This window comes from Mesoplodon densirostris, chromosome 11 (genome assembly GCF_025265405.1).
Source record: "Mesoplodon densirostris isolate mMesDen1 chromosome 11, mMesDen1 primary haplotype, whole genome shotgun sequence".
In the NCBI taxonomy this organism is placed as follows: domain Eukaryota; kingdom Metazoa; phylum Chordata; class Mammalia; order Artiodactyla; family Ziphiidae; genus Mesoplodon; species Mesoplodon densirostris.
The window spans coordinates 62,940,615-62,955,376 of record NC_082671.1 but is presented as its reverse complement, the minus strand read 5'-3'; positions in this window follow the sequence as shown (position 1 = coordinate 62,955,376).

The following is a 14,762-nucleotide window of genomic DNA, read 5'->3' as shown; positions in this document are numbered from 1 at the left end:
CACCAGAGTGTCTGCAGTCCCATCAGGATGCAGCCGCAACCCAGCTGTGCATTTGGACTGAGGAGGTGATTTATTCCTTTCCACTGGTCCACAGCTCTAACAGAGCCACTGGCTGTGCGGCGCCAGGGACACCCAGCAGTTCAGTGTGATAATGTCTTACACGCTGTGTCAGTCTTCTTCCCAAGCATTTATTGGGCATCTGTGGGTGCCAAGTGTGGAGATGGGGCTCCGAGATGGGTAAGAATGGAAGCACCAGCTTCCAAGGAGGGGAGTCTGTCTGCTTTGCTAGGACTGTATTTTCAGCACCTAGGACAGTGCCCAGTGAGTGCTCAGTAAACATAGTGAATGAATGAATGGATAAGACCCTGTCCCTGCCCTCTAGGCTTTCCAGTGTGGAGGAGGAGCCGGAGAAGCTGGTGATCAGGGTACAGTGTGATGCATGGGTTGATGCTCAATGCCCAGGTCTCAGCTCCTCTCCCCCCTCCCCTTCCTTCTCCCATTCCCCATCCCTTCCCTTCCTCTCCCCCTATTTCCCTTCCTCTGCTCCCCACCCTGACTATCCTCGTTGCTCCCTCTTTGAGGTTCCCACCAGATTTGGTGTCCAGCTGTGCTCTGTGCCGCCCTGTGCATGGTCATCATTCCTGTGTGTTCGTCCCCTAGCGTGGGACTCCCCAAGGACCTGTCCCATCTCGAATTGGTTTCCTTGGCCCCAGCACATGGCACAGAGTCAGAATGAGCACTATACCAAAGATCTGTCTAGGGAAGGAGGTGGCCAGGGAAGGCTTCTTTGAGGAGGGCGTACGCATGTGGCGTTTCACATACCACCAGTCGGGGCTGATGGCAGCATTTCAGGCTGCGCAAGCCTTTCTGGGGGTTGAGCACAGGGTGGTGCTGAGCAAGCTGCAGTTGCCCACCATGTTTGGATTTATCCATGCGCTCTTGTTACCACTGCGCAGGTGGGCGTCTGATCTGGCCAGGAATTGCTTTCTGCAAAGTGACACGCTTTCAGTAGGGGAGGGGGAGGGACAGGGAGCAGGGCAGGGAGTGGAGGAGGGTCATCTCTAGCCAGTTTCCCTGAGACTCGAGGATATGACGGTCCTCCAGGTGGACTTGCCCAGAAGCCTGGCATCTGAAGGTCCCAGGATGCTCTGGGGGGCTGGGCCCAGGCATCATCCTCAGACATCACCGCAGCTCTCCAGGATGAACCCCACAAGGATGAAGGGACATTCAAGGAGGCTGCTCGGGGCCCCCAACTGGTGCTTTGACACCAAAGTCCAGGGGCATTGGCTGCACTGCTGTGAGTCCCAGCCTGGAGTGGACATTTGGGCTGGGGACAGTGTGTGGGGACTACACAGAGTATGAGAGCTCAGCAGTGAAGCTGTGTCCCCGGGTGCCATCATGGCTGGGAATGCCACTCTGGGCTATGGCATGGCTGTCTCTGCATGAGCATTCAGAGCATCAGAGCATCATGGTCTGATGTGGGTGGATGAGGGCTAGTTCCTGTGTTATGAGGGAGCCGGGAAAAGCAGCCTCCAGCTTTGCAGCTTCTCTGTATCCCATTCAGGCTGATGCTGCCATAGGGACCTGTGAGATACAAGCCCTCCTGCTACGGAGAGGGTGGCCGGCACTTAACACCTCCTCCCTCTGCAGGATAGGGTGTCGGGGAGGGGCCCCGGGACCACTGTGTCCCATCTGCAGGGAGATCATCCCAAGGTCATTGCCCCTGTGGCAACCTGGACTTCTCTGCTGCCCAACTGGGCACAGGAAGGCCTGGCCTAGAGAGACGGGTGGGTGTGAGGGTCTTTCTGTGCCTGGAGCTTGACAGAGTTTGGGGGTTCAGTCATTCCTTCCTACTCTGTCTTGCCTGGTGGCCTTTGCATCCCCCCCCTAAAGCAGCCTGGGGTCATGAGGCTCCTAATGAACCTGGCTGACCCCTGACTCTGTCTCTTGCCAGCTCTGTGGCCTCATCAGGTCCCTTCTGACCTCTGGGCCCCGTTTCTAGTGATGGCAGGTCTCGAGCAGAGCAGAAATCATACCTAAAATGCCACTCGTGGGGGAGTCAAAGAGCCCCCTGCTGATGGTCTGTGGTTCATCAGCCAGTGTGTGTCCTTCTCAACACCCCTCCCAACCAACTCTTTCCTGGATCATTAAAATAATCTCCTATCAACTGTCCTCAAAGGCATTAAATAATGATAACAAGATGGCAAACTGTAGAGCTGCCCAGGGGTGGTGACAGACGTGACCCTACATGGTCCTCACGCAGCCCCAGGACCCCCGGGCCATCAGTGTCCCCACTTTCCAGATGACTAGGATGAAACCTGTGCTGGTTTCTCTTAGCATCGTGCCAGATCTTTCACCCTTTAAATGTGGTCCCGCACTCCTGAGCTGCATTGAGGGGTGGGTTTGGTGGATGCCGTGAACACTCTCAAGACAGCCAGGCCTCAAACCCGCCGGCTCCTCCATCCAAACCCTAGTCAGGTGTGAGCCGGCTGGTCTGTGATTAGACAGCCCTGAAGGGTCTGCAGTGGCCACGCTCCCTGCTGCAGGCAGTATGCCTCTCCTGGAAGCAATAGCTGGGGATGTGTCGGCTCCATTACCAGAATTTGGAATCAGCTAAATTATTCCAGTTTTATGCCATCTTTACCAGATGCTTCAAAAAGAAAATCTGGGGGCTTCCCTGGTGGCGCAGTGGTTGAGAGTCCACCTGCAGATGCAGGGGACACGGGTTCGTGCCCCGGTCTGGGAGGATCCCACATGCCGTGGAGTGGCTGGGCCCATGAGCCATGGCCATTGAGCCTGCATGTCCGGAGCCTGTGCTCTGCAATGGGAGAGGCCACAGCAGTGAGAGGCCCACGTACAGCAAAAAAAAAAAAAAAAAAAAAAAAAAAAAAAAAAAAAAAAAGAAAATCTGTTAATTCCAATGATGGTTTAATCATTTTCATCTAATTTATGGAATCATAATAAAGCTTTTGAAGTTCTTCCTGTTGCTGGTGAAACAACATTGCTTTGGTGAAGCTGGTGTCATGGTAAAAACAATGTTCTTTGAACAGACTCAGAGACATAGAGAACAAACCAGTGGTTACCAGTGGGGAAAGGGAAGGGGGAAGGGGAAATAAAGGGGGAGGGGAGTAGGAGCTACAAACTATCGGGTGTAAAATAAACTACAAGGATATATTGTACAACACAGGGAATGTAGGCAATATTTTACAATAACTATAAATGGGTTATAACCTTGAAAAATTGTGACTCACTGTATGGTACACCTGTAACTTACATAATATTGTACATCAACTATATCTCAATAAAAAAATAAGGAAAAATACCAATGTTCTTTGTAAATTAAGTGCAGAAATGGGCTAGGGTTCTGGTGATGCATTCAAACAAGCTGTGATGATCTGCCATCCAAACAGAAGTGGTAGCTGTCAAAATTTGCAGTTGTTATGTGTGTGCCCAAAAAGACTTGAAATAAACAAATTTGTGATCAAGTTAATGTTAAATTCTAAAGAACCTACAGTTTAATTTTTTTGGCATGGTAGGATTTTCTTTCCTTTTTCTCATTATCTACAAGATTTGAGAAATGTTTGAGCCTTTGCTCAAAATATCAGCTCAAGTGTCCTATAATGGTACTAAACATTTTTTTTGTAAATAAATCCTCTCAATGTTGGATGCAGTTGTACAAAATCAGTTGGAAATGTTTCATTGAAGCATTTAATGTATGCAAGCCACAAATGTCAGGAACATTTTTCACCAATTGCGATTATTGCAAACAAAACTCGCATGCAGGAAGACAGTGAAATTTATCCCTAGAGGAGCCAGGGGGAGTTGGACATGGCGTAGGGTGAAGCTCAGTGTACGAGTTTTTATTTTGAGATTCTTATTTAAACCTTGGCATATCTTGACACACAGGAAGAATCTTTATATGAAGCTGCTATGTTTATTTGGATAAATTGATGATGTGGGCAGGAATGGAACCTTGTGCAGAAGGCCCAGGACTAGGATTTTACAGTATCTACGTTTGGTGAAACATCAAAAGGATCGTGAATAGAGATGATGTATTTGACATATTTTGCCATGAAAAAATATGCATTGAAACACGGTACACTGAATGGAGGCAAAAGGCAGGATTTGTGACAACATTGCTTCTGGAATCTCTCCACATTTCAATGCCAAAATGTTAGAATTGCAAACACTCTCCATTTCACAGAATTACTCTGAGCTCACCAGGTACTTCAATTCCTGTAGAGATATTTTTAAGTAAAAGATATAGCCTATTGAGAAGAGTCAGATGGAATGTTAACAACTTAAAAACACAATTTGAAGACTGTTACATGCAATTATAGGAAATATTTAAGGTGACATAATCATATTAAAAATACATTCTTCTGAAAAAGACTATTTACCCAGTATGGATACATAGAGGAAGGAAAATGACTAAAGGAAGTAAGTATGTACCAAGAATAATTTTATTTTGGGAACTATATTTAATATCTTGTAATAACCTATAATGGGAAAGAATCTGAAAAAGAATATGTATATATAACTGAATCACTTTGCTGTACACCTGAAACAAACATGTTGTAAATCAACCATAATTCAATTTAAAAAGTAATTTTATTTTCACTTTTAATATTTAGATAAGATAAAGAATTTTAGCTCCTAATGTAGCTAGAGATCCCTATTTTTTCTCTACTCTCCCAAAATTTCTGTCATTTTTTTCATATTTCTTTTTCTTTGTTGTTTTAATTAAGTATTGAGTAAAATCAAAATAATATATATCCAGTAGCTGTAGAGTACCCAGACATCACGAGCACCCTGGCAGTAGCACGATCTTAGGGAATTAGATGTGACCTTTGCAGCCCCTGGGTTTGTGCTTGTATCCTGACCATCCACCCTCCCCTGGGAAGTAACCGCTGCCCCGAGTTTTGTATTCATCATTCTCTTACTTTGCCCCTAAGGTTAAACAAGTGCGTGTCCGTCTACAGTGCATCTCTGGTTTGGCGTGTCTTGGTCTGTACATAGGGGAATCAAGGGCATTTGCTGTCTGACAGTCCATCCCCGAGAGCCCACCCAGCCGTCCTGTTGTCCATGCCCTGGTTCCTTAGTTCTCCCTCAGGAATGGGATCCCACTGTGGAACCAGAACAGAATTTAACCTGTCCTTTCTCCTACTGATGGACACTTTGACTGATTCTAGGTTTGTTTGGTTTGCTTTCCTATTGGGTACTGAATGTTCTCTGTCACTCGTGGGAGAGTTCCTACGGCGTACGGCGTATACCCCAGGTGTGTAATTGTGAGCCTGTGAGTGCGTTTTTAACTTCACCAGGTGATGCCAACCTGTTCTCCAAGTGGTTGCCCACTGGCAGAGCAGAGAGGTATTCCACATCCTACTCAACACGTCATCAGAGCCTTACATTTCTTTCTAGTTTAGTTGGTGTGAAAAGACATATTGTTTTTTTAACTTATATTTTCAACATATTTTAATGAAGCCAACATTTAGTCTCAAGTGTTTATTGCCCATTCTGATGGGTCTTTGTAAAGCATAGCTCTACTTACGGTATCTCCTTCCCTCCCTCCCCCAGAAACCCTGGATGTTTAATACATTCATGTCATGAAGCATTCCCTTCTGTTCAGACTCACTTCTCACTCCTTAACTTACACTCCTGAAACTGTCCCCTGAACTGGCCGTTCCCCAGGTGCTGTGTTTTCTTTTTTCTCCAAGCCTTTGCCTGCGGTGTTTGCTCTTCCAGAAACCTTCCGGAACATCTCCCTCCTCATCCTTCAAGTCTCAATTCAGGGTCTCAGGCCTCCAGGAAGCAGTGTGTGTGTGTGTGTGTGTGTGTGTATCCCCGTGTGTATCTGTCCATGTGTGTGTGTCCATGTGTGGCGTGTGTGGTGTGTGATGTGTGTGTGTGTGTGTGGTATATGTACTGGGCTGTGATATAAAATGAGTTTTGTACTGAAGATCACTGTATGAGTTTCCTGCTGCTGCTGTAGCAAATGACCACAAATTCAGTGGCTTAAGACAATCCACACTGATTCTTTCTCAGTCCTCCAGGTCAGACGTCTGAAGTGAGACTCACTGGGTTAAAATCAAGGCCTTTCTGGAGGCTCCAGGGGAGAATCTGTTCCCTTGTTTTTCCAGCTTCTAGGGGCGCCCACACTCCGTGGCTCACACCCGCTTCCTCCCTCTTCAAAGCTGGCAGCGGAGAAGTTCTCTGACTCTTATGCTGTCACACCTCTGTCTGACTGTAGCCAGAAAAGGTTTTCCAATTCTAAGGACTCATGGGATGTGATTGGACACACTTGACTGATCCAGGATGATCTCCCCAGTGAGGATGCTTAACTCACACCTGCAAAGTCCTTTCCACCATGTAAAGTACCAGATTCCCAGGTTTGCAGGGTTAAGATGTGGACATCCTTGGGGACCATAATTCAGCCTATCATAGTCATGGTCAGAAACATTCAGAAGCCACGAGGCCAAGTGACCCCGAAAGTCCTTTCAAGCCCAGAGCTTCTGTGAGTAGAACCACAGTGAACTAACCAGCAGCCTCTGTGGTTTGTGTTTGCTCCATCTCCTGCCCTGTCACCCATTTCATGGAGAATAACAGAAACCTGCTGGGTACAGCAGTCAATTAGCCTTAAACCCAGGACTTGCAGAGCCTCCAGGGGCTTCCAGAGCCCTGGGAAGCTTCCTTGTCCACAAGTGAAGACAATCCGGCCAGAAACGGGAGAGCCTTGCCCCTGGCCCTCCACTGCAGGTGACGCAGGGTTTGGACTAGTACCCGGCTGCCGCTGACTCCAGGCCAGGGTGAAGGCAGTGGGGTGGTGGAATGTTCTGGAAGCAGGCTGGCCTGTGCCCAGCCATTTGTTAATTGGATGAACTTGGCCCGGCTGCTTCCTAGAGTCTCAGCTGCCCCATCTCTAAAATGGGAGTAATCAGGCACATCTCCTAGAATGGCACATCTCAGATTATTTGAGAAAATCTGTATAAAGTGACTGGCTTACAGAAGGAGCTCAAAAGAAAAAAAAAATCCGAGTTTCCTGTGGAGGTTTGAACTATTAGCCCCATTTCTCCATGCCTCCCCCCACCCTCCACTTCCACACCCTGGCCATGCCTCCTCACAGGGGTCCTCCCCACACCTTGACTTGGGACTTGGCAGGTGACATATGGATACAAGCGATGGTGTGCCAGTTCTAAGCCTTCAAAGGTCTCACGTGCTTCTGTTTGCCCTCTGCCATTGCCACTAGAAGACCACACCTTGGCCAGCCTCGTGGGCCCAGAAGGAGGATGAAAGTGTGTGGTTGCCCCAGGTCCTGCTGCTAGAACAGAACCCCCAGCCTGGGCCAGACAATCCCAGCTGACCTGCAGACACAGGAACAAGCCCAGCCGAGATCAGCAGGGCCACCGAAGCCCACCTGTAGATGCCTGAGAAATCCACGCCCACTGCTCATGCCCTGCTGAGTTTGGGGGAGGTTGTTACATAACAGTAGCTAAGCGCTACATCCCCCATTCCTATTCGTTTCAGTTTCTTCAAACTGAGAAGACATTTCACTATTATAATATTTTAGAATCAACTGAGTCAAGAGCCCTGCCCAACGCATGATGAGAACACAGGTCACTCCGTTGGGTCTCTGCTGGGTTAGCCTCAGGGACTTTGGTGGCTGAGGCCCCCTCATCTACACGCCCTCAGCCTGTAGTGGGGTCATGAAGTGTCTGCTAAGTCAGTGAGCCATGGGCCTGAGTGACTCATTTTCACTTCTAATTTAATTATTGATTGATTCTGCCTTGATGGCAAAAAGGTCTCTGTGCAATGCAATTAGTTCCTTGTACTGAAGCATTTTGATTGTCTAATGATTGTCTCAAGTGCCGGCCAAGCATGCAGCCCACTTTTAATTAAACTAATCTGTTAGAAGAGCCAGCTTGCTTCCTGACCCGGCCGATTTCAGCCACATGGTGGGGAAAGAGCTGTCCGGCTACCTGGACATGGCCTGTGGGGTCCAGGACCCTGCGTGGCATTTATGAGTCATGATAACATCCCGGAATTGAAATCCCAGGGAGATCAGTCAGCTTAACAGCCCTGTCCCATCCCTTGTTGCCTTTACAAATGTAGGGTTGTCACTGAGCTCTCACTGCTCCCAAAGGTCACAAGTCAGGGGGCCCCTCTGTGGCATGAAGGGTCGGGCCAAGAGCAGAAAGATGAGCACAGGCTTGGGGTCAGAGTCGAATGTCTTGCTTTGTCCTTCAGCAGCCCTGGGCCCGGGGGAAAGCTATCAATCTCTCAGCGTCTTCATCTATAACATGGGGTAACAGCCCAGGTCTGCAGCCCTCAGCTGAAGCTCTTGAGGCAGGTGGGTTTCCATTTCACAACTTTTTTTCTGGATTTTGGAACAATAATCCAGTGTGGAATACATATCACTAACCTGGCCAGTGGGTCCAGGGCAAATACTGCAGAATTAAGTTTGTTATTTTAGCAGCAAAACGTGAGTCCTTAAATAATGTGGTAAACAGATTATAAGTGGTCTCTTGAGAATTCAGTTCAGATTTTGTTGCCAAATAAATTGTGAAAAATCTTTCGGGTTTTAGAGCTCTTTGGACTTTGGGATTTGGGGGTGAAATGATAGATGCATAACTGATTCACAGGTTCTTGTGAGGGTGAAGTGAGATCCCAGGGACAAATTGTCACACACAGTGGGGGGCACTTAGAAAGTTTTCAGTAAGGTGTCATTTCCTCCCATCCATTCCCTCTGGGTGGGCCAGCCCTTTTGGGGGTGTGGAGACAGCAGACACAGACCACATCTCCAGATGGATTTGGGTGGATGTTCTAGGCTATAGTAACTACCTTGCCAGGAGGAGGTGTTTGCTTCAAGACATATGGAAGACAAAATCAAATGGCTGATGATCACTGAATCACTCATCAATAATTTAAAAACTCCAAATTAAAACACAATGAGATATTCTTCTTCAGTTCTCCAGTTTGTAAAATTTTAAACACTGCTGATGTCCAGGGCTGGTACAGCAGTGGGAAACAGATTCCTTATACTATCGATGAGAATGAAAATTAATCAAATAGACACTATATATTTTTTTGGTTGGATTATGTTTTAGTTTCCATCAAAATTCAGCATGCATTGGATATTCTTGACTCTATAATCCCACTCTGGGACTCTACCCCATAGAAAGAAATGCAAAGACCTATGTGCAGCAGGACAGTCATTGCAGCATGGTTTGTAATTCCAAAATAGTGGAAGTGACTGAAATGTTTATTGATGGGGAATGGGTGCCTATATTAGCTGCATTCATATTGTGGACTATTATGCAGGTGGCAAAAAGAGTGAGGGAGATCTACACGGCAATGAAAGCACATGAACCCCAGTCTCTCACCTGTAAAATGAGGGTTTGAGTTGCTCCTCCTACTGAGGGTCACTGGAAAGGCTATAAAGCTTTTGACACAGTGCCTGCCATAAAGAAAATGCTCAAGACATAGGTATTAGCTGTTTTCTTGCTGTTTTGATGGTGGACTCATAGGTGTTGGCTCATTGCCATGTTGGATTAGCTCTGTGATCCTGAATCCCTGGCTCCGTGTCTGTCCGTCAACTTAGGCTGAGTTCTGCTGCAGCGACAAACATCCCTCCATCCGTGCTCATCGTGAGGGGCTCAGCTCTTCACCTTGGGACCCCAGCTGAGCCCCCTTTGGGACATTCTGGTGTCAAGGAAGAGGGAAAGAGAGAGTGAGGAACCCTACAGAGGCTGTTCATGTACTTGCACTCACATCTCAAGGACAGAGTGAGCGCAGGGGCCGTACCCACCCCCAATGGGACAGGACGCACAGCCCACTGCAGTACGGGCAGAAAAATTTTGATGATGATAACAGTTAACCACCCTGAGTCTGTAAAAAGTAAACCCACACCCTTTTCCTGATGATTCTGTGAGTCCTGAGGGGTGTGTGCAGGGTGCCCGTGGGTCCCTGGCTCATAGTAAGAGCATCCCTTCCTTCCTGCCTCATTTCCTGTCTCTGGCCTTTCCTGCCTTTAAGGACCAACACCAGCTTTTGTCAGATCCCCACATTTTAAACTCATGAGGAACAGGTAGTGACATCTTTGAAGATATTTCTGATCTTGGTTTAGATAAGGATTTGAAAATCTCCAATCAGCTTATTCTGATTCTGAAGATACAGGAAAAAGTAACAGACATCATTCATTTGCCCCAAGGCTGGGTGTTTGGGGATCTCTGAGCGAGGGGAGGTGCCTTGGCCTCAGGACTTGGGGGCGTGGGGAGGCCCAGGGCCTTCAGCAAGGCACTCTGGTCAGCTCTGGGCTGCCCTTGGCCCCCTGGGGTCCCCCGGAGGATCCTGGAGACCCAGGGGTCCCAACGTCATCACAAGCATCCTGATCAGAGGGAGATGGAGGGTCAGAGGCAGAGAGGAGGTGTGACCATGGAGGCAGAGGTTGAATGAATGGGGTCATGAGCCAAGGAACATGGGGGACCCTAGGAGCCTGAAAAGGCAAGGCAATGGGCTTTCCTTGAGCTTCCAGAAGGAACGTGGACCTGCCAACCCACTTTGGACTTCTGATCCCAGAGCTGTAGGACAATAAACCCACGTAGCTTTAAGCCTCTTGGTTTCTCCCAGAGGCCACTGGAGACGAATAAAGGAAGGTCCAGCCAGAACCGGGTCCAGGCGAGGCTGGGTGGGCCGGATCTGAGCAGAGCTGGCCCAGCTCCCCAGGGCTGTGGACACGTTGCCTCCTGTCTCAGCCCGGGTTTCTCGTCTGAGGTGGGGAGTGCTGGCTGCCTGGCCCTGCTCAGGGCTGCTGCAGGCTACAAGGGGTCGTGAGCATCATGGTAAATTTCCAAGGATGAGGTGCTTTACCTCTGGGTACTGGCTAAGATGAGGGCTGGGGCTAAAAGGGCCAGGCTATTACTGGCCAGTGTTCCAGCACCTTCTGCTGCTGTGGCCCTGAGCCCTGCTCTCTCTTGCCTGGAGAACCAGCACCTTCCCATGGGGGCCCCGTTCTATTCTTTCCTGTCCCCTGCCATTCCTCAGGAGGGGGCCACAGAGACTTTCCTGCCCCCCACAATGGCGTGGCTCACTCTGCAGTAAACGCCCCCTTGACTCCCTCTGGCCCGAGTGGGGTGAGGCCCAGGCCCCTTACCCACGGGTCCCACCTGGCTGCCTATCATGCTGTGCTCTCTGCCTGGTCCCAGCAGGGCTTTGCGTGCCCCCTGGAGCCGGGTTCCCTCCTTTGCAGACCAGTCCTAGTTTGTCGTAGGCCCGGCGCTGTGGTTCTCTCCTTCTTATTGACACATCTGTCCTCCTAGGCTGTCAGCTTCTCAGTGACAGGGCCTGACCATCTTAGCTCACCCTTGCATCTCCTGCACACAGTACGGGCTCTGTGAATAGCTCTTGAGTGAATGAATGACCATATTTCTGGACTCACCTTTCTCTACTTTTAAAAAAACCTGTGAATCCCCTTTGCTTTAGGACCAGGCATCACCGACTCTGGGAAGGCCCCCTCGATTGCCCCAGGCCTGGGTGGGTTGTTCCCACAGCCCCGCACCAGCCCCTTTGGTGTCGAGTGCTTGCCTGGGGGTCTTGGTTGCTTCTCCCCCCACGGCCTGTGCCCTCCCCGCCCCCCACTGGCCACAGCCTGCACCCGGTAGTTGCTACAGGTGCATTTGCCGGGTAGTTCACTGTTCATTCAACATGTATTCGCCAGGTGCCTGCTTCGGGCCAGGGAGGGACTGCTGTATGCCCCAGGGACCCCGCTGTGACCCAAACAGAGATGCCTGGCCCCTCAGTACCTTCCCTCTAATGGCAACAGCAGGGCCTCTGTTGGCGTGTGGCATCAGCAGACGCTGCCCAAGTACAGACATAACTTCTGTTTTGTCACCGTGTCTGGTTGTAAGAAGCTGCATTTTGATACATTTCCATGGGTTAAAGATTTAAGATAGTTAATCTGCCAGATCAGAGTGATTGGCGGGGTTTGAATCATGCCACTTAATAGACAGTGGCAAGTGGAAGTCGCTGCATTTGCCAGCAGTGGGCTGGCTGTCCTGCAGCCCCCTCTGCTCTGGAAGCCCAGCCTCGGGTCCACCCGACAGTCCCTAGGCCAGCCACGTGCTGGCCTCTGTCCCCTGTGTCACCAGGAAACCCACTTGCCCTAGCCCATCCAGCCTTCCCTCCACCTGCACAGAGCCAGTCTCTGCAATGCCCACAAAGGCCTAGAAAAGTCCCCAGTCTTGTCCCGTCCACTTTTCTCCTCCAACTACTTCTTTCCATCTTGAAAGTTAGCGCAGCTTTGAATTCGAAGCTGGGGCCGCCAAGGGATGGGCACGGCAGGCAGAGGTCAACACGCCCTTTCTACAGTTTTTCAAAACCAAACCCTTAAACTAACTTGGGAAGAATATTGTGCCTGGTTGTGGTGCCCAAACTTTGGATGAAAATGAAGGAAACGAGGTGTGGAGATGGGTTTGGGGGAGAAGCAATGGAACCCTCTCTCCTGAACGGAGTGCCACCCCAGGCTTCAGTGTCCCCGTCTGTCAAAGTTGGTGGTGGGTGGGATGCTCTTCAGGCCTTCCCTGCCCTAACCCTCTGTGACTGGTGGCTCCCGTGGGAGGGGTGACTGGACAGAGCTGAGTTATAACCGGGGACTCTGGAATGATCGGGAACAATCTTGCCCCCTGAGCAAGCAGGGGGCCGCTGGTGGGGCTGGGCGAAGCAGGCTTTCTTGCTGGCTCAAGCTCTGGCCCGACCCAGTCCCGGGGGGTCAGCCTTAGGGCCCAAATGGTTCTCCAGCCAACTGAGCTGGAGGGTTTCCCTTGTCTGTTTGCCTCAAACCCTGACCTGAGTGCGAGGACTTGTCAGCCCCAAGGGAGGAGCGTAGAGGCGGAAGCGGGCTGCATGACTCCTGTGCCCCGATGGGCAGCATGGAGGTGGGACCAGGAGGGCCCCGGTGGGAGCCACCTGGAAGCCCGTCTTTGTGCAGGGCAGAGTGTCACGTGAGAGGTGCATCTGTAGGTACTGAGCCAGTGGATTCCAGCCCCTGCTAAACATCAAGATCGTCAGGGAGCTTTAAAAACCAGTCCCTGAGCTTCATAAATCCAGATCCCTGGATCGAAATCCCTGCATTCAGGCTTGGAGAGCTGAGCCTTTTATGTCCCTCTGTGAGGGGCTTGGAGCCGTGTACCTGCCCAGCCCAGCTCGTCCCACTGTCTGTCATTGGGGCGCCAACCACCTTGACTGAACCGGGAGTTCATCCTCTGTCATGCCCTGTGCAGGGCACCAGGGATGCAGAGCTGGAAGCCCGTCCTTGGGCATCTGACTGGGCTCTGGGGCTGAGAGCTGAGTACTCAAATGGCTATAATATGGGGGATGAGGCCATGGTGGAGTAGCACCAAATGAGGGTTGACCAACACTCTCCACCAAGCTCAGGCTCCTCTGAGCCCTTTTCTTGACGAGGCCTCGGCCCAGGCCTTTAAGGACTGCGGACTCCAGTCCCAGCAAGAGCCATGAACCCACACTGGCATCGTTTCTAGCAGCTCAAGGCCCCTTGGGTTCCTGGCGGGGAAAGCTCCAGGCTGCCACGAGAGATGACTGTTCCCAGCACTGGAAGATGGGCCCTGTCTCCAGCCTCCGTGGGAGGGGAGGAGCATCACTTGGATCAGCCCTAGATGGCAAACCCAGATGGCTGTCGCATGGACCAGCTCCCTGCTTTTTGTAAATTTCCACTTCTCTGCCTCTGCTCCAGCCCGGCTCCACCCTCCCTTCACGCTCGTCCTCCCTTTAAGACGCCCAGGCACCTCTGCACAGGTTGAAGGTGAGCTCAGTGTACTCTGGACCCTCCTCTCTATTGCAACAGATGGAATGAAATCTGTTTCCGTTGCCTTCAACTAGCGCCGGCCCTGTTAACCTCTGCCGGGGTTCAGGGACCCCTCTCCGATGAGTGGCTTTGGGACAGGCCTGGGTTTGGAGGGCCAGCTGGCATGTTCACGTCCTAGCAGTGAAGGCCCTGTCCACGGCGTCTCAATGGAGGCATCGGTTTTCCTAGGCGTCAAAGCCCTTGGTGACTTACTCCTTTTCTAGACCTGCCCGTAGTTTCAGTCTTTCAAGGTTGGAAAGATTTTCAGGCTCATTGGGGTCAACTGTGCCCTGCATCTTGAGAATCCTGTGTGGTAGCCAGCAGCGATCTTTACCCTTGTTCTGCTTTGTTTTTTACACCCCATCTGAACACTTACTATGGGGATTGTTCTCCCATGCCCACATGGTCCCCAGGGGGTTGTCTGAGGACCTGCCCCCCCAGCCCTTTCCCAAAAAAGCAGCATGGAAGGCATTGTTATAGATGCCCTGGACATCTGTGGTTCAGCCCCTTTACCCCCTGTGGTAGCAGAATCCCTCTCTGGGGGACTCATGACCCTTAGTCCTTGTAGTTCAAAGAAGCTGTCCACCTTCCATATGAGGATGAGCAAGACACCCAGGGCTGGCCAATCAGAGCCCATGGTAATTGGCTCAGAGAAGGTCACATGACTCCAGGCAAGCCAATCAGAGCCCATGGTAGCTAGCTCAGAGAAGGGCACATGACTCCAGGCAGGCGAATCAGAGTATGGCCTGGGACCTTTTTTCCAGAAAAATTAGAAGGACACTTGAAAAAAGTTTAGTATTAGTGGTTGTCTATTGAGCATCTACTGCATGCCAGACATTGGGCTAGGGGTTTGCGTACATTGTTTGTAATCCTTACAAATACTGTACCTGTAGTAGTCATGGTTCTA